Raw genomic sequence first — 20,085 nt, forward strand, 5'->3', positions numbered from 1 at the left:
TAGGATTATTTTCTTATTATAAGGAAATTTCCCTTGCTCTAGACTTCATGCTTGCTAAAACCCACCATTTCTCTTGCTGCAGAACAAAAACTTCAAAGGAAAAGTATGGGTTTCGTTCAAGTGTGGAACTAGGTCTACCCTGGTTAGTTTTATAGCCCCAATAAGGGAATAAAATCTGGGGCTGGACAGTCTAGCCTTCATTTAGAAAGACTTATGTATAGTCAAAGCTATGACTTTTCCAGTACAAATGTAAAAGTTAGACCATAAAAAAAGCTGAGCATTGAAGAACTGATGCTTTCAAACTGTGGTGCTGGAGAAGGCTCTTGAGAGTCCCTTGGACTGCAAGGGACCAAACCAGTCCATCCTAAAGGAAATCAACCCTGAATATTCATTGGAAGGACTGATGCTGAAGCAGAAGCTCCAATACTTTGGCCACCTGATGCAAAGAGCTGGCTCTCTGGAGAAGACCCTGATGCTGGGAAAGACTGAAGGCAAAAGGAGAAGGGGGCAGCAGAGGATGAGATGGTTGGGTGTCATCACCGACTTAATGGAATGCGTTTGAGCAAACTCTGGGAGACAATGAAGGACAGGGATGTCTGGTATGCTACAGTCCATGGGGTCACAAAGAGTCGGAAAGAGTCAGAACGACTTAGCAACTGAACAGCAACAACATACAACTCACCCTGGAGGGGAAATCCAACCCACGTGAGTATGCCTCGCTGGGCTCCAGCTCTCTACTGCAGGAGGACAGCTGTATTGGAAAAGGCCCATATGGGCATCTGGGTCTGGATGGAAGTAGGACAGAATGGGTGAAGCCAAAGGACCTGATGGCCTGAAGCACTTCAATTTGTGATTGGTCAGAATAAAGAAATGACAGTATTGTCTTAGCGGTTATTCTGAACACAATAAGGCTCGTATTCCTAGGAACTCTTTCCTGAGTGAGGAGACTGTGCATTGAATGGTTCTGAACTTCCACAGTTCTAACGTGGGGTCTGTCTTCAGACACAGACTCCAACGCAAACACCTCAAATGAAATGTTCTTTTTTGTACGAACACTTGTTTGTCAAGGGTATTACATACAGAAACCTCATTTGTAGAAGATGTCTCAAAGGAAAAAAGTGGTGGTGAAATATTTTTAAGCCATCACGAGATAGATCAGATTACGTGCTCCTTGTGCTGGCCCCTTCTAGGAACTGGGAATAGAGCGGTGAACAAAAGTCCTGCCTTCGTGAAGCTTACCTTTGAGTGAGGGTGGGAAGACCACAAACGTATGCATAACTTGTCACTCAGAGTTAAATGCTGTGATTAAAATGAGACAAAGGCATAGAGGGAGATGGGAAAGGTGGAGGGAAGTCCTCCCTACAGGAGTAACGCTGGTGCAAGGCTTGAAGAAGGTTACAGGCCATGCAAAGTGGAGCACTTTAAGTGCAACCCCCTCTAAGAGGAATGTGCTTGGTGCAAGCAAGGAACAGAAGGGGCAGGAGGCTGGAGTGGCTGGACACAGTGAGGGGATGTGGGGGTGGGGGTCAGTGTGGGATAGAGACCTGTAGACCCACGTAAGGACGTTGAAATCCCACTTAGTTTCTCCTCAGTAGCCCCTCTGCCCCTGAAGTACCGCCTTATTTAAACAAGGAAAAGCTTTAAAAATCCTATGTTTTAGAAATCTACAGACTTACCAGGACTTCCTTAGTGGCCCAGAGGCTAGGACTCCATGCTCCCAGTGCAGGGCGTTGGGCTCCATCCCTGGTCAGGGAGCTAGATCCTACATGCCAAACTAAGAGTTTGCATGCCACAGCTATTGCTCCCACGTGCCTCGACTAAGACCCAGTGCAGCCCAATAAGTAAATAAATACGTTAAACAAAGAAATCTGCAGATCACAGTTGTTCCACATGCAAATGCTAAATTTGCTGAAGCGAGGACAGCCTGAACAGGCAGGGGTGATTCTCCTGAGCAGTTACAGAGAATACCAAGTCAAAGAATTGGTACCTTCCAACATAACTCCTTGGTCTCCACATTCATAATTGATGCCTCGTCTCAGTTCAAGGACAAAGAGAAAAGTGAAACCCAAGAGCAGAGCCCTTCATGTCTGAAGGCAAATGTCTCCCATCCGTTGATCAACCAGCCTTAGCACAGTTCACTGTCCGGTATTACCTCTCTGATGCTATCAGAACTCATAAAATGACATTTCTGATCCTGTGAGGACAAAGCCATTATTCTTTTGACTGCACCACACATCTTGTGGGATCTTAGCTCTCCAACCACAGACTGAACCTGTGCGCTTGGTGGTGAAAGCACAGAGCCCTAACCACTGGACTACCAGGGAAGTCCCAAAGATATTATCTTTTGTATCCACTATTATATCCTTAATGCCTAGAGCAGTGCCTGACATAGAGTCGGCCTTCAGTTGCTCACTGAACTTCACTGACATTTAGGCAAAATACTAAACTAATATATAACTCCTTTAGAGCTCCATGGGCCTTCACTAGCATCTGCCCCGTTCACGCCGCATCTCTAGTTTCCAAAACTGGAGCAAAGAACAGAAACTAACCAGCCAGGTACGTTGCTAGAAGTGAGGATTTAGACTGGGCAGCTTGTCAGCGTTTTCACAAAGAAAGAAAAGCCATACGAGTTTAAAATACAAAAGCAAAAGGTGACCGGCGGGTACTGCTAATCCTAGATGTTCACAGTCAAGACCTTTAATCGTCAGGGAAAATTCATTCATGCTTAATGACTCTCCCCCCAAAAACAGGCAAGGCTGCTTGTAGTGGAGAAGACTTCTGATAGCAAGAAGATATTTAGATTGAGTTTTTGAAAGTTCTGCCAAGCAACATGTAGATACCTTTTAGTTCAGTTCAGTTAGTCGTGTCTGACTCTTTGAGACCCCATGAACTGCAGCACGCCAGGCCTCCCTGTCCGTCACCAACTCCTGGAGTTCACTCAAACTAACGTCCATCGAGTCAGTGATGCCATCCAGCCATCTCATCCTCTGTCGTCCCCTTCTCCTCCTGCCCCCAATCCCTCCCAGCATCAGTCTTTTCCAATGAGTCAACTCTTCGCATGAAGTGGCCAAAGTATTGGAGTTTCAGCTTTAGCATCATTCCTTCCAATGAACACCCAAGACTGATCTCCTTTAGGATGGACTGGTTGGATCTCCTTGCAGTCCAAGGGACTCTCAAGAGTCTTCTCTAGCACCACAGTTCAAAACATCAATTCTTCGGTGCTTAGCTTTCTTCACAATCCAACTCTCACATCCATAAATGACCACTGGAAAAACCATAGCCTTGACTAGACGGACCTTTGTTGGCAAAGTAATGTCTCTGCTTTTCAATATGCTATCTAGGTTGGTCATAACTTTTCTTCTTCTTTACTAATGTCAAGTTTCCTCTCTACTCCATCAGACCTCTCCTCTTTAGCTGATGAACTTCTTTCTTGGTCGCGCTAGTTAAACTGAGTTCACACAAAGTAATAAGATTGATGTATATAGACCTATCAACTACTAGCAATTTGCTTTAATTCACAAATGTAGCTTAAGTCAACTGAAATCAAGATTTAATTAAAACCTGGACTTCCCTGGTGGTACAGTGGGTGAGAATCCACCTGCCAATGCAGGGGACACAGGTTTGATCCTTGGTTCGGGAAGATCTCACTTGCTTTGAGCAACTAAGCTCATGCACCATAACTGCTGAAGCCCAAGCACCTGGAGCCTGTGCTGCCCAAGAGAAGCCTGTCCACCCCTACTAGAGAGGAGGCCCCGCTTGCTGCAACTAAAGCAATGAAGACACCACGCAGCCAAAATAATAATAATAATTAGTTAATTAAAACATTAAATGTAATTGGGGCTAGAATATGCGTACTCAACATGGATTGATATCACCTCCAAGGGGGTGAAAATTGATTCTTAGGTGGGGAAAAATATTGTTTTTATATATAAAGCTCAGATATACATGCAGTTTTTTTTTAATCTTAGTTCACTGATTCCTAAAATGTTGATGTTTACTCTTGCCATCTCCTGCTTGACCACATCCAATTTATCTTGATTCATGGACCTAATATTCCAGGTTCCCAGGCAATACTGTTCTTTACAGCACTGGACTTTACTTTCACCCCAAGGCACATCCACAACGGAGTGTCATTTCCACTTTGACCCAGGCTCTTCATTCTTTCTGGAGCTATTTCTCTGCTCTTCCCCAGTAGCGTTGGGAATATTGGACACCTACTGGCCTGGAGGGCTCGTCTTCTAGTGTCATGTTTTTGCCTTTTCTACTGTTCATAGGGTTCTCAGGCAAGAATACTGGAGTGGTTTGCCATTCCCTTCTCCAGGGGGCAACAGAGGATGAGATGGTTGGATGGCATCACTGACTCAATGCACATGAGTTCGAGCAAACTCCAGGAGATAGTGAAGGACAGGGAAACTTGGCATGCTGCAGTCCACAGGGTCGCAAAGAGTCAGGCACAACTTAGCTACTGAAGAACATACATGCAGTATGTAACAGTATATCTGTGACATTAAGATTTTATTGGGGTGCAGAGTAATAATGAAAAAAAAGGTTGAGGAATTCTGGACTAGAAAGATAAAGCAACCTAGGTCCTGCCCTCGTGAAGCCTACATTCTAACTAAGGAAACTGTATTTTGAAGTCATGCATGATCTGCCTTCACTACCTCATGAACTTCAAGTCACCCCCCACATCGTCTATGACCCTCCAGTCTTGTACTGTTCTAGTCAATTGCTGTTCTGATTATTCACTGCCTCTTCCTATGGGAAGATTTAATTTCCTGTCCCGCTAATGTCAGCCTTGGCCACATAACCTGACTTGATTTGGTTGGTGAAATGTGAGTGGAAGGGACATGAGCCATTCCCAAGCTTTAAGTATCATCTTGTAGTTTTACCCCCCCAACTTGTTCCTCCACGATGAGCCCAACATATTCTAGACAGGGGCTAGTTCTTTGGTCTAGATCCTAGAATGAAGAGGACATGGAGCAGAGCCAAAACATGGCACGTGTCCACAATGGACACAGAGCTTGAACAAAAAGTACAACTTGGCTTTTGTGAGCACCTGAGATTCTGGAGGTTGGTTGTTAACCTCATCATGACTCAGTAATAGATGACTAATGGAGCTACCAACGTATCCTGCTTTTTCTTCACCTCCAGACCTCCTCTACGCTTAGGACACTTCCCTTCTTGGTTCCTGGCCTTTCCTGCTGTCAGTTTACATGCCCTTTTCTCTATTAAGTCAGAGTTCCTCCCTTCCCCTCCCCAGAAAAAAAATACACCAGGCTGGGTGTCTCTAGCAGGCAGAATAACGGCCCCCTGTAAAGCACGTCCATGTCTTAATTCCCGAAACGTATAAATATGTTATGGCAAAAGGGACATTGCAGATGTGATTAAGGATCATAACAAAAGAAGATTATCTTAACCAGCTGTGCCTGGGTGTAAACATAAGGGCCCTTAAAAGATGGAAGAAGAAAGCAGCAGAGTCAGAGATGTCATGTCAGAAGCAGAAGGCAGAAGGACTGAATTGCTGGCTTTGAAGATGGAGGAAGGGGCCATGAATCAAAGAATGCAGGCAGTCTCTAGAAGCTAGAAAAGGCGAGGAAACAGATTCTTCCCTTGAGTCTCTACTAAGGAAGAAAGCCCTGCCAAGACCTTGATTTTGACCCAATGAGACCCACTTCACACTTCTGACCTCCAAGACTATAAGAGAGTAAATTTGTGTTGCTTTTAGCCACTAAGTTTCTAGTAATTTGTTACAGCAGCAATAGACCACTAAGACAGTGTCCTTCCCTGGTTGTGAACTCCAATAACCCAGTAGTTCCCTAAGCATAATACTGATGTTGACTTGAACTGTCTCTTCACTTTCCACCACTCCATCCTTCTGGAATGAACAGACAACCAGGACTAATGAGGAACAGTGATGGGTGGCAGAAAAGTATAAGCCTAAGGCTGGACGCTTCTACTTTCTGGTTTGCTTAAATCAGCTGAACTGGGCGAGGCACTAAACGTTTATGATCCTCAGTGTCCTCATCTTTAAGAATAGAGAAGCTGAAGAGAAACACAAAGAATTTCCCCCAGGTAAAAGAGCATTTTCTAAGTTGAAAGTGTATACAAATGTTCGTTTTGGTTTTTTTTTTTAATCAGATGCTGTTTAGTTTAAAGATGGATGGGACTGAGAAAATGGAAAACAGCCCTACTGACATCCAGTCAGCCATGTTCCCAGCCAAACATGAACCATGCTGAGAATGGGACATTGGCAAAGTCACTCTGGTCAGCCCCCAAATTCCTAAACACCCCAATACACTCTCTGACATGCATTCCTCCTTTCTGAAAAATTGCTGCTGTTTCAACCAATAACAACTCAAGCCCCACTGAATCTCCTTTTAGATGACAATCACTTAAGTACTCAGTCACCCAGTTGCCCCTGCTTCTCGTCAGCATTCAACAAAGGGTGGCCCACTCCAGTGTTCTGGCCTGGAAAACTTCATGGATAGAGGGGCCTGGCAGGCCACAGCCCATGGGATTGCAAACAGAAGGGCACGACTAAGCGTGCACACACATACACACACACACACAAACCCAGAGGAGGCCCCTGATTAACATACCTCTGAATCATTGAACGCAAACCCTAGAAGAAGCCCCTTTCATCTCCCCTGCTGGGACACTCCTGAGGACACCTCCTCCTTGGCTACAGTAAGCTTGGTAAACCTAAATTTGGGAGTCTGTGTTTTGTTTATATGTTTTGACTTCAGGTATGGTCTTTGGTCCACTGGAAGCTCTTCATAATTTTAAATTTACAAACAAGCAAACAGATTAGGTGACCCATCAAGGTCCTCCAATTAGGTACAAAAATGAGATCAAACTTGTGTTTGTTTTCATATCACGATGGACTTGGGCTACTTGATTACTGAACATGTCAACTCACCAGATCTGTCTGGCACCCAGGCTCCTATTTCTCATCGTGGCTAGAACCTTCCAGTAGCTTTTAGTTGCTGGAGAAAACCTGCCATATTTTTTTTCAAATAACGCTTAGTCCTGGGCCAAAGCCAGATATTCTGATGAGAGTTAATTGTTCTTTATCAGCTTGAGAGGAAGCAGGTGTGTGTTCCCCGCTGCCATCTGATTTCTTCCGTTGAGATCTAGAAGCAGACGCTCCACCAGCCGCCCCAGCAGGAAATTACCCTTCTGTAGAAGGTAAACAAGAGGGTTTGCTTTATTTTTAGTCAGAATATTGGACCTAAAAAACATTTCCAATCACTTATTGTTTTTTTTAATCTGATTATTAGAGTAATATTGCTGTTGTAAAAAATACAGAAAAGTGTAAAGAAGAGGGTATCATTTATCCATAGACCCACCACTCTAAACAAGTAAGTCTTCACATTTGGGAGTTTCCTTCCAGTCTTTTTTTTTCCATTGTGTATGTGTATGTACATGGAGTGGTCCAGAAGTGAAGAAAAACAGCTTATAGTGGAATTTACACCCTATATACAATTTTCAATTTTAATCGTATTTCTAATATATACTACATGCTCATTATAAAAATTATAAGCAATACCGTGTGTGTGTGTGTGTGTGTGTTGCTCAGTCATGTCCAACTCTTTGCAACCCTATGGACTATAGCTCACCAAACAATTCTGTCTGTGAGATTTCCCAGGCAAGAATACTGGAGTGGCCATTTCCTTCTCCAGGGGATCTTCCAGACCCAGGGACTGAACCCAGGTCTCCTGCATTGCGGGCAGATTCTTTACCATCTGAGCCACCAGGGAAGCCCAAAGCAATACCCTACACAGAGCAAAAAGCTCTAATGCATTTTTAGCACTTTGCCATCCAGCCACTTCCCAAGGATAACTCCTCTTAAATAAGGAGGGAATGATTCCGACTGCTCACTTGTAAATCCTCAGTGAATGAGGATTTAGTGGTGGGCAAGGGGAGGTGTGGCACTTGTATCTATTTATTTTATTTTATTTTGGCCACAGCATGTGGCATGCAGAATCTTACGTTTCTCCATGAGGGATCAAACCCAAGCCCCCTGTGAGGGAAGCACAGAGTCTCAACCACCCGACCTCCAGGAAAGTCCCAGTGTGGCAGTTTTAGAATGGATTCTTCTCATTCCTTTTGTGGCAGACAGACCGTAAGTTGACCAATGATTTCCTGTCTCCTGGTGCCCATGCCTTTGTGTAATTCTCTTGTGAGTACAGATGGGATCCATGACTAGCTTCTAACAAATAGAATATGGCAAGTGTAATAGTATGTTCATCCCTTGATTTGGTTACATGATAAGGCAAAGACGGTTGGATGTGTCAGCCTCATGATTACACTACATTATGTAAGATTCCATTTTAGCAGACTGGATTCTCCTTGTTGTCTTGATGAGGCGAGTGTCTGTATTGAGAAGCCCATGTGTTAACAGACAGTGCATAACCTTTGGGACCTGATGGCAGCCTCCCAGCTAACAGCCAGCAAAAAGCCAGGACCTAGATAATACAACTGCAAGGAAATGAATCCCGCTCACAGCTTGCACAGACTTGGAAGCAGATTCTTCCCCAGTCAAGCCTCCCAATTAGCCTGGCCAACATCCTAATTATAGCCTTGTAAGATCCAGAACAGAGCCCAGCTAATTGTACCCAGACTCCTGAACCACAGACATTTGGGGATAATAAATGCATATTGTCTGAAGGTGCTAGAATTGTGGTAATTTGTTACACAGTGATAGGAAAGAAATACACCTCATCTATGCATTTCCAGAGCGCAGGGCTAGGACTCCTTGGTTGCGAGCAACAGGTACCAGTTCAAACTGGTGAAAGGAAAATCTAAAGGTTCACCCACTTGATGCCAAGAGCCAGCTCCCTGGAAAAGACCATGATGCTGGGAAAGATTGAAGGCAAAAGGAGAATTGGGCAGCAGAGGATGAGATGATCTGATGGCATCACCAACACAATGGACATGAATTTGAGCAAACTCTGGGAGATAGTGAAGGACAGATGAGCCTGGCCTGCTGCAGTCCATGGGGTCCCAAAGAGTCAGACATGACTAAGTGACTACACCACCACCACCATTAACACAGCCAATAAATTTAGCACTGCGCAAGGATATTATTTAATATCCAGTCCATATGTTTATAATAGTCTGAAACATGTTCTTTGTAAGCTGTTTAAAATTTTTTCCTGATTCAGGATCCAAGATCCAATCCAACCTTGCACAGAATTACCCAAGTCCCCCAGTCCCTTTAATCTGGAACAGCCCCCTGTCCTGTCCTATCCTTTGGTCCTTCTTGCGCTGATATCTTGAAGAGAGTGGCATGGTTTTCTTGTCGAAGGACCTACAACATAGATGTATGTTTCTTCCCAATTGGATTCAGGTTTAACATTTCAGGGAGGAATTCTTAAGCAGATGACGTCAGGTCAATATATCAGTTCAGGAGGCACCAACTGTCAGTGATGCTAAGTTTGATCACTTAGTTAAAATGTTTCCTGACAGGTCTCTCCATCATAAAAGCGTATTTTGCCTTTTTTTGTTGTTAATAGGTATTTGGTGGAGTGATACGTTAGACCATGCAAAGATCTTATTCCCCAACAAACTTTCAGTAGTTATAGAATGCACTGACAAAAAGAAAAGACCAAGCAAAAAGGAATGCACTGGCAATCCTTACCTGAATTATTATATTAGTTTATTATATTATATATTATTATATTATATTTTTATTAATATATCACCATTTTTCATACCATTGTGTGCTGATCTTTTTTTTCCCACACTTTTTTAAATACTATTACTGTATACTTATGAATTCCTTTTTCTAAAAAAGTGTTAAAATCCAATGTTGTCATTCTTGTTGATATTTAAACTGCCCCAGGTTTGGCCAGTGGGAGCCCCTCCAAGCCAATTCCCATGTCCTTTCCACCTGTCCCCTTCATCTTGGAGCACATCTTTGCTTTCCAGCATGCCAAGATGTTCCAGTCTAACACGGAACATTCCCTGCCCTTGACCTGGAATCAGTCATTTCTGCAAAAAGCGTTCCTTTTTGAGGAGAATGATAGAAACCAAGATCTCAACATTAAGACCTCCGAGACAATTTTTCAAGTTGTTAACCCTAATGGCAGGAAGCAAAGAGGAACTAAAGAGCCTCTTGATGAGGGTGAAAAGGCTGGCTTAAACTCAACATTCAAAAAGCTAAGATCATGGTCCCATCACTTTATGGCAAATAGGGAAAAAAATGAAAAGAGTGGCAAACTTTATTTTCTTGGCTCCAAAGTCACTGAGGACAGTGACTGCAGCCATGAAATTAAAAGATGTTTGCTCCTTGGAAGAACAGCTATGACAAACCTAGACAGCATATTAAAAAGCAGAGACATTACTTTACTGACAAAGGTCCATATACTCAAAGCTATGGTGTTTCCAATGGTCATGTATGGATGTGAGAGTTGGACCATAAAGAAGGCTGAACACCAATTCAATGCTTTTGAATAGCAGTGCTGGAGAAGACTTTTGAAAGTCCCTCAGACTGCAAGAAGATTAGTCAATCCTAAAGGAAATCAACTCTGAATATTCACTAGAAGAACTGATGCTGAAGCTGAAGCTCCAATGCTTTGGCCACCTGATGTGAAGAGCTGACTCGCTGTGGAAAAGACTCTGATGCTGGAAAAGATGGAAGACAGATGGAGAAGGGGATGACAGAGGATGAGATGGTTGGATGGCATCACCAACTCAATGGACATGAGTTTGAGCAAGCTCCAGGAAATGGTGAAGGACAGGGAAGCCTGGGGTACTGCAGTCCATGGGGTCACAAAGACTCAGACGCAACTTAGTGACTGAGCAACAACATCCGCATAATATTTCCAGTAATGGTTGTATTACCATTTAACTATTCCATTAATACTGGGTACTTTGAAGAGAAAAAATCTTTCACTATTCAAAATAACACTGTGATGAAACAACGTGGACACAAATACATTTTTTGAACTAAGAATGAGTGACTGAGGACATACCCCAGAGGGGAGTCACTGGGTTAGAGGGAGAGGCACTTTTCAGACTCGCTTTGCAAATCGCCCAAGTGCCCTCCAGAGAGACGGTGGCCAGCTTGCCGCCTGCTAGCAGTGGATCAGATTCTTAGCGCACTCTCACCTGCAGCAAGTGTTAGAATAGGAAAGAGGGGGACTTCCCTGGCGGTCCAGTGGTTAGGACTTCCCCTTCCAATGCAGGGGGTGCAGGTTCCGCCCCTGGTTGGGGAGTGAAGGTCCCACATGCCTGTCAGTCAAAAAACCAAAACATTAAACATCTTACCAAATTCAATAGAGACTTTAAAAATGGTCCACATTAAAAAAAAATCTAAAAAAGAGAGAGCAGTTCTTTAAATCTGATGGAGAGCATGATATCTCGTTGGTTTTCTATTCATTTGATTACTGGTTAGGCTGAATATAATCCGGTAGGATGTTTTTCATGTTTATTATTTGAATGTGTTGTATAAAATCAGGCCATTTTAATAGGAAGAGCTGACTCATTAGAAAAGACCCTGATGCTGGGAAAGATTGAAGGCAGGAGGAGAAGGGGACGACAGAGGACAAGATGGTTCGGTGGCATCACCAACTCAATGGATATGAGTTTGAGCAAGCTCTGGGAGATGGTGAAGGACAGGGAAGCCTGATGTGCTGCAGTTCATGGGGTCGCAAAGAGCTGGACATGACTGAGTGACTGAAGAACAAAAGTCATCCAGCAATAGGCCAGCTGCTTCCAACCAAGCCTCTATAGACAGAAAGGCTTTGATCACATGCAACATAGTCTACCTTTAATGCCACCATTGTTTCAGAACTCCCGTAGTGGTCTAGTGGTTAAGACTCTGTGATTCCACAGCAAGGGGCATGGCTTTGATCCCGGGTCGGGGAGCTAACATCCTGCATGCTATGCAGTGCAGCCAAACATTCTTTTAAAATGTGGATTAAAGACCTAAATGTGAGACCGGATACTATAAAACTCCTAGATGAAAACATAGGCAGAGCACCTAGGCATACGCATAAATCACAGCAGTATCTTTTTTTGGTCAATTTCCCAGAATAATGGAAATAAAACAAAAATAAACAAATGGGACCTACTTAAACTCAAAAGCTTTTGCACATCAAAGAAAACAATAAACAAAATGAGAAGACAGCCCACAGATTGGGAAAAACATTTGCAAATGCTGTGACTGACAGTGGATTAGTCTCTAAAATTTACAAACAGCTCACGACACTTAGCAACATCAAAACAGACAACCCACTCAAAAAATGAGCAGAAGACCCAAATAAACATTTCTCCAAAGATGTACATATGGCCAACAGGCACATGAAAAGATGTTCAACATTGCTAATTATTACAGAAATCCAAATCAAAACTACAATGAGATATCACCTCAAACCAGCCAGAATGGCTATCATCAAAAAAATATCCACAAACAATACATGCTGGAGAGGGCATGGAGAGAAGGGAACCCTCCTACACTGTTGGTGGGAATGTAAATTGGTACAGCCACTGTGGAGAGCAGTATGGAGATTCTTTAAAAAACTAGAGCTACCATATGACCCTGCAATCCCACTCCTGGGCATATATCCAGAGAGAAACATGATCCGAAGGATACATGCATTCCAACGTTCATTGGAGCATTGTTTACAATAGCCAAGACATGGAAGCAACCTAAATGCCCATCAACAGAGGAATGGGTAAAGAAGATGTGGTACATATTTACAATGGAGTATTACTCAGCTATTAATAAGAGTGAAATAATGCCATTTGCAGCAACATGGACGGACTTAGAGAGCGTCATGCTGAGTGAAATAAGTCAGAGAAGGAGAAATACCATATAACATCCCTTATATGTGAAATCTAAAAAGAAATTATATAAATGAACTTGCTTACAAAATAGAAACAGACTTACAGACTTGGAGAATGAACTTACAGTTGCTGGGGCAGAAGGATTGGGGGAAAGGATAATTAGGGAGTTTGGAATGGACATGTATACATTGCTGTATTTTAAATGGATAACCAACAAGGACTTACCGTATAGCAAAAAGACCCCAAACAACCCACCACTGTTTCAAAGTAGTGAATGAGTACAAACAATAATTCAAGCTATCTGCAGCAATTAATATGATATCAAAATATCTGTGACTTTCATTGGAAACAAATTCACAGGTATAAATTTGTGGTTTGTTATCTGTTTTCATAAATAAAGGAAAAGGCTAAATTTAATTCAAAAATAAATAATGATGTAACTTTCCCCATGTAAGTTCACAGGTCCCCTGAATTCTATGCATAGACCTCTCAAGGGTCGAACAGCGGTTAACAACCTCTGCATGGATCCCTGGGCCCCTGCTAAGGCCACCTGATGACCACCCACTTGCGTTGAGTGAATGATAAATGAATTCTTTTCCTATTGGGCCACTGAGATTTGGAAGTTGTCTGTTACAGCAGCTAGCATTGCTTGTTCTGGTGGTGGTTTTGTCGCTAACTTGTGTCCCACTCTTTGCGACCCCATGGACTGTAGCTCACCAGGCTCATCTCTCCATGAGATTCTCCAGGCAAGAATGCTGGCATGGGTTGCCATTCCTTCTCTGGGGATCTTCCCCATCCAGGGATCAAGCCCAGGTCTCCTGCATCACAAGCAGATTCTTTACTGACTGAGCCACCAGGGAAGCTAACATTCAGTTCAGTTCAGTTCAGTCATTCAGTCGTGTCCGACTCTTTGCGACCCCATGAACCGCAGCACACCAGGCCTCCCTGTCCATCACCAACTCCTGGAGTCCAACCAAACCCATGTCCATTGAGTCGGTGATGCCATCCAGCCATCTCATCCTCTGTCATCCCCTTCTCCTCCTGCCCTCAATCTTTCCCAGCATAGGGGTCTTTTCAAATGAGTCAGCTCTTGGCATCAGGTGGCCAAAGTATTGGAGTTTCAGCTTTAAAATCAGTCCTTCCATTGAACACCTAGGACTGATCTTCTTTAGGATGGACTGGTTGGATCTCCTTGCAGTCCAAGGGACTCTCAAGAGTCTTCTCCAACACCACAGTTCAAAAGCATCAATTCTTCAGCACTCAGCTTTCTTTATAGCCCAACTCTCACATCCATACATGGCTACTGAAAAGACCATAGCTTTGACTAGATGGACCTATGTTGGCAAAGTCTCTGCTTTTTAATAAGTTGTCAAGGTTCATCATAACTTTTCTTTCAAGGAGCAAGCGTCTTTTAAATTCATGGCTGCACTCACCATCTGCAGTGATTTTGGAGCCCAAAAAAATAAAGTCTGCCACTGTTTCCCCATCTATTTGCCATGAAGTGATGGGACCAGATGCCATATTAGTTTTCTGAATGTTGAGCTTTAAGCCAACTTTTTAACTCTCCTCTTTCACTTTCATCAAGAGGCTCTTTAGTTCTTCTTCACTTTCTGCCATAAGGGTGGGGTCATCTGCATATCTGAGGTTATTGCTATTCCTCCCAGCAATCTTGATTCCAGCTTGTGCTTTCTCCAGCCCAGCGTTTCTTATGATGTACTCTGCATATAAGTTAAATAAGCAGGGTGACAATATACAGCCTTGACGTACTCCTTTTCCTATTTGAAACCAGTCTGTTGTTCCATGTCCAGTTCTAACTGTTGCTTCCTGACCTGCATACAGGTTTCTCAAGAGGCACTTAATTCTAACTAACACAGATATCAAGCCTTAGATTCAAGAAGTGCAAAGAACCTCAGAAAGATGTGCCGGGATGAGAACCTGGCGGTCGTGTGTGGGGGCCAGTCATTTAACAACCCCCCTCCCCACCCCGTCATCTTCCTGGCCGTGACCCTGGGAGTATGAGGCCTGGGTGTGTGGCTTTGTGCCCATCATGATCTTTCTGCGCTTCAGATACGTCAGCCTTCTGTTCTCTTAATAAACGAATACAAGACTAAGACAAAACGGTACTTGGAAATGTGTTGGAGAAATAAAAAGCACAAGTTCAAGGTTAGAGTAAAAAATAATACTGTTAAGACCATTCCTCCAGAAACAAGTAGTGGGAATTATGGGCCTGCAACTCAGACACACCTGGCTCTGCCACTTGCTCGGCGAGTCACTAGGACTCTCTGAGCCTCTGTCTTCTCATCTGTAAAATGGAGACCCAGCCCCCGCAGTGAGTGCAAAGATTAGATGAGATGGTGTAGGCGACTGGATCTGATTCTGCCTGGCATACAGCAGGCCATGCGTATCCCCCAGTGTGTCCTGTTCACTGGGAAAACCCCAGGGCTTGGAGACAGGAAGGCTTGGAGCAGTTTTGCCAGGCCACCTGATGAAAGGAGAGCATCTCCGCAAGCTCCGCTTCCTCACTCAGTCTACGTGGACTGCTATTTCCTGCCAAGGCTTAATTAAATCCTGGAGCAGTGAGCACAGATAATTAACGGTGAGGCTCGTTAGGCGTGACTTTGGTTAATGTCTATGAAGGTGGAAGATCCTAGTCATGGGCAATTAGTATTTATCATGTAATTAGAGAATGTTCAGTTGGCAGGAAGGGGGTGAGCAGCTTGTCTGTCTGGGGCAGCAGATGGAGGCATGGGCCTCGCCTGGGCATAGCAGGCCGGAAACGGGCCGGACCGGGGCAGGAGGCCTGGGAGAGGCTGTGGCAAAGCTGCTCTCTGTGCATGGAGGCCGCACAGACAGCTCAAACCCTGAGCAGCTCTGCCTTCAGCTGGCGGCTTTCAGCTCAGGGTGTTAACAGTAGAAGCTGGATGGGGTGCATATGAACTTTGAACTTTGAGTTACAATAAAGTGGAAAAAATTATTCACTGTTTAAAATTTACATTGCATTTATTTACATTCTGAATAGGTAATACAGTCACACAACATTAAAATGTATGAAAAGACCAACTGCAGAAACCTTCTTCCCCCGGCCCCTACCTGCCCAGTTTCCACCCATCCACACCCAAGGGTGACACTGGTCTCTACTGATCCTAGGATTCTGATCCTGGAATTTCTTTTCCAATGTGGTGCTTTGCATGTATAAGCAAATCCAAATACCCTCTTCCCACTTGAAAAAAACGTTAGCAGATAAATATATTGTTTTGATTCTTGCTTTTTTTTTTAACACTAAAACTTTTCTTTGGGGCAGTGAAACTGCTCTGTGTGACACTGTAATGGTGGATAGGTGTCATTAGAAACATGTCCAAACCATGGAACGTCCAAGAGTGAACCCTAATGTCAGCTGTAGACTCTGGTTGATGATGATGTATCAGTGCAAGTTCATCAACTGTAATAAACATACCGCTCTGTGTGGGTATTGATGGTGGAAGAGACTGTGGACTACGGGAAATATCTGTCCCTTTGGCTCAGTTTTGCTGTAAACCTAGAACTGCTCTAAAATATAGTCTATTACATTTTTTTAACAGCATTTAAAAAAAAAAAAAGCTGCATGGAATTCTACTGGGCATGTTGTATCAAAGGATTGGTTGTTGTTCAATTGCTAAGTTGTATCCAACTCTTTGTGACCCCACCGACTGCAGCACACAAGCCTTCCATGTCTTTCACTATCTCCCAGAGTTTGACTCATGTCCATTGAGTCAATGATGCCATCCAACCATCTCATCCGTTTTTAAACTATTTCCTCCTAGTGGACATTTAGGCTGTTTCCAGTCTTCTGCTCTGACAAATAACACCCCAATAAACAACATCGACGGGACAATGATTATTGTAGTCTTTCTGTGGGGGTCCCTGCAGGCCAAGTGGTGTGACACGGAGACCTTTGTTGGAAGGACAGGATGGCCCACTATCCCTTGGGCCACTGACCTGTACTCTCTTTGCCAGAAGGAGAGAGAGAAACCCCAGGTGACCCAGCCCTTTAAACAGTTGGGTGGATCACTTCTGTGCCCATTCCACAGGTGAGGACATAGTCACACAGCCACAGCTGGCTGCTGGGAACTGTGTCAAGTTGGAAGCATGCCCAGAAGAAAGGGGCACAGGACTGGGCAGACAGCCAGCAATCGACCCCAAGGGAAATCCCCAGACGTGAGCATGGGGATCAAAGGATTGGTTGTTGTTCAATCGCTAAGTTGTATCCAACTCTTTGTGACTCAACGGACTGCAGCACATGTGAAGGCTTCCATGTCCTTCACTATCTCCCAGAGTTTGCTCAAACTCATGTCCGTTGAGTCAAGGATGTCATCCAACCATCTCATTCATCCTTTGTTGCTACCTTCTCCTCCTGCCTTCAATCTTTCCCAGCATCAAGTCTTTTCTAATGAGTCAGCTCTTCACATCAGGTAGCCAAAGCACGGGATCTTTGTGCATCAGTCCTTCCAATGAATATTCAGGGTGATTTCCTTTAGGACTGACAGGTTTGTTATCCAAGAGACTCTCAAGAGTCTTCTCCAGCACCACAGTTTGAAAGCATCAGCCTTCTTTATGCTCCAACTCTCACATCCATCCATGACTACTGGAGAAACCATAGCTTTGACTATACAGACCTTTGTCAGCAAAGTGACATCTCTGCTTCTTAATATACTGTCTAGGTTTGTCACAGCTTTTCTCCCAAGGAGCAAGTGTCTTTTACTTTCATGGTTGCAGTCACTACCCACAGTGATTTGCAGACTGCGACTGCAGACATGAAAGCACCAAAGGATAGAGACGGAAAAATAGCGAGTTCTCGGGAAAATGTGCTGGAGACTAGTATCTCTTGAAGCATGAGTTCCAAAGAAAGACATGAGATTTGGGAGCCAGATTCCAGCTCTTAAAAGGAAATCTCAAAAACAAAACAAAACAAAAAACCCCACAAAACACAAAACAACCCAGGAAAACACCAAGCATTGGCAAGGATGTAGAGAAATCAGAACCTTTTGTGCATTGTTGGTAGGATTTAAAATGGTCCTATTGCTACTAAAATAGACGACCGTATGATCCAACAACCCCATCAGGTATATATTCAAAATAATTGAAAGCAGGGACTCAGATATTGTTTGTGTGTTCATTGCTGTATGTTCCCCGCAGTATTATTCACAATAGCTAAGAAATGGAAGCAACCCAGATGTCCATCAGTGAATGAATGGATAAGCAAAATGTGGTATAAAAATACAAGCAATATTATTCAGCCTTAAAACAGAAACTCTGACACGTGCCACAGCTTGGATGTATATTTAAATGAAACAAGCCAGTCACAAGAGATAAATACTGTATGATTTTACTTACATATGGTATTTTAAATCATCAAATTCTTTAAAAACAGAAAGTAGAATGGTGGTTGCCAAGGGCTGGGGGAGGAGGGAGATGAGAGAGGAATTGTGAATTGATGTTCAATGGATACAGATTAGATTTGCAGGATGAAAAAGTTCTGGAGATCTATTTCATAACAATGCAAATATATTTAATACTACTGAATTGTACATTTAAAAACAGTTAAGATGGTAAAATTTACATGTTTTTTACCACAATAAAATTGTATTAACATACACTCGAAACTAACACAACATTGTAAATCAACTATACTTCAATAAAAAGTTAGTTTTGAAAAAACTTTTTAAGGCATTCAAAAAGAAAGAGAGAAGTGTCTGGGATAGCTTTAAAACATTCACTGTCTCTAAATCAAGGCTACCCAGGTGGTGCTAGTGGGAGAGTATCTGCCTGCCAATGCGGAAGACAAAAGAGATGCAGGCTCAGTCCCTGAGTCAGGAAGATCCCCTGGAGAAGGGAATGGCAACCCACTCTAGCATTCTTCCCTGGAGAATCCCCTGGACAGAGAAGCCTGGAGATCTATAGTCCATGGGGTCACAAACAGTCAGACACGACTGAGCAACTGAACACACACATCCCTCTCTAACTTAGCTGCTCCGTTTCTTAGCAAGTGGGAGGAGGACCTATACAATTATTAAAGGGTCAACAGTTCAAGGAAGGCTATATTTATATTAGCATAAAATTGAAAACAACTCCAATGTGAGAAATGAAGGCATAGTTAAGGAATGGTGACTTTCCCAATCCATGGAAAAATACTGCAGACTTTTAAAACAATGCACAAGAAAAAGTGCTTACAGAGAATTTGTGAACATGAACAAAGCAAAGTCACAACTAATTAAAAAAAGAGGAATCAAAATGTATGTACCATGCTGTGTCAAACCAAAAATGATGGTGGTGCACTGGGAAAGAATCTGCCTGCCAATCCAAGAGACGCAGGTCTGATCCCTGGATCAGGAAGATCCCCTGGAGGAGGAAATAGCAACCCACTTCAGTATTCTTGCCTGGAAAATCCCATGGACAGAGGAGCCTGGCGGGCTACAACCCATGAGGTTGCAGAGTCAGACACGACTGGGTGACTGAGCACACTTGCACACCCACAGTCACACACACACCCACACACACACGCACACGCACAAACGTGGGGAATGGCAGCAGAAGGCGCACAGCATAATCCCTATAAGGGGTAACAGGGGAAAGTTTTTCTTCCATTTCTCTTGGCTTCCCTCAGTTTTCAAAAGTTGATACACAAGTTTTTATCACGACTAACTCCCCATTTGTGGATAAACAAACTGCAGTACCTTCAGACGATGGAATGTTATTCATCACTAATAAGAAACGCCCCGTTAGCCCCTCAGATGACAAGGAGGAGTCTGAAAGTCAGATGCTGAGTGAAAGGAGCCAGTCTGAAAAGGTCACAACTTTTTTTCTTGTATGATTCCAACTACACGACATTCTGGAAAGGGCAAAAAATGATGGCGACAGTAAAAAAAAAAGCAGCTGCCAGGGGTTAGGAAGGTGGGGGAGAAGGACTAGATGAGGGGCACGGGATATGTTTAGGGCAGGGAAACGACTCTGTATAACCCTGTGATGGGGGCTCCATGTCATTGTACATTTGTCCAGAACCCCAGAATGTGCAGCACGAGTCAGCTCTGCAGGGAGATGCTGTTGAACAGGTGCAAGAGTTTCAATTTGGGAGATGGACAGTAGGGACGGTTGAACAAGAATGTCAAAGTACTTTGTGTCATGGAACTGTGCACTTGAAAATGGTTAGAATGGTCAGGACTTCCCTGGTGGTCCAATGGTTAGGACTCTGAGGCTACAGTGGCCACAGGTTCGAGTCCTGCTCAGGAAACTGCGATCCCACATGCTGTGCAGTGC

The sequence above is a fragment of the Bison bison genome, unplaced genomic scaffold (assembly GCF_000754665.1).
Source record: "Bison bison bison isolate TAMUID 2011002044 unplaced genomic scaffold, Bison_UMD1.0 scf7180017864061, whole genome shotgun sequence".
NCBI classification, from domain to species: Eukaryota; Metazoa; Chordata; class Mammalia; order Artiodactyla; family Bovidae; genus Bison; species Bison bison.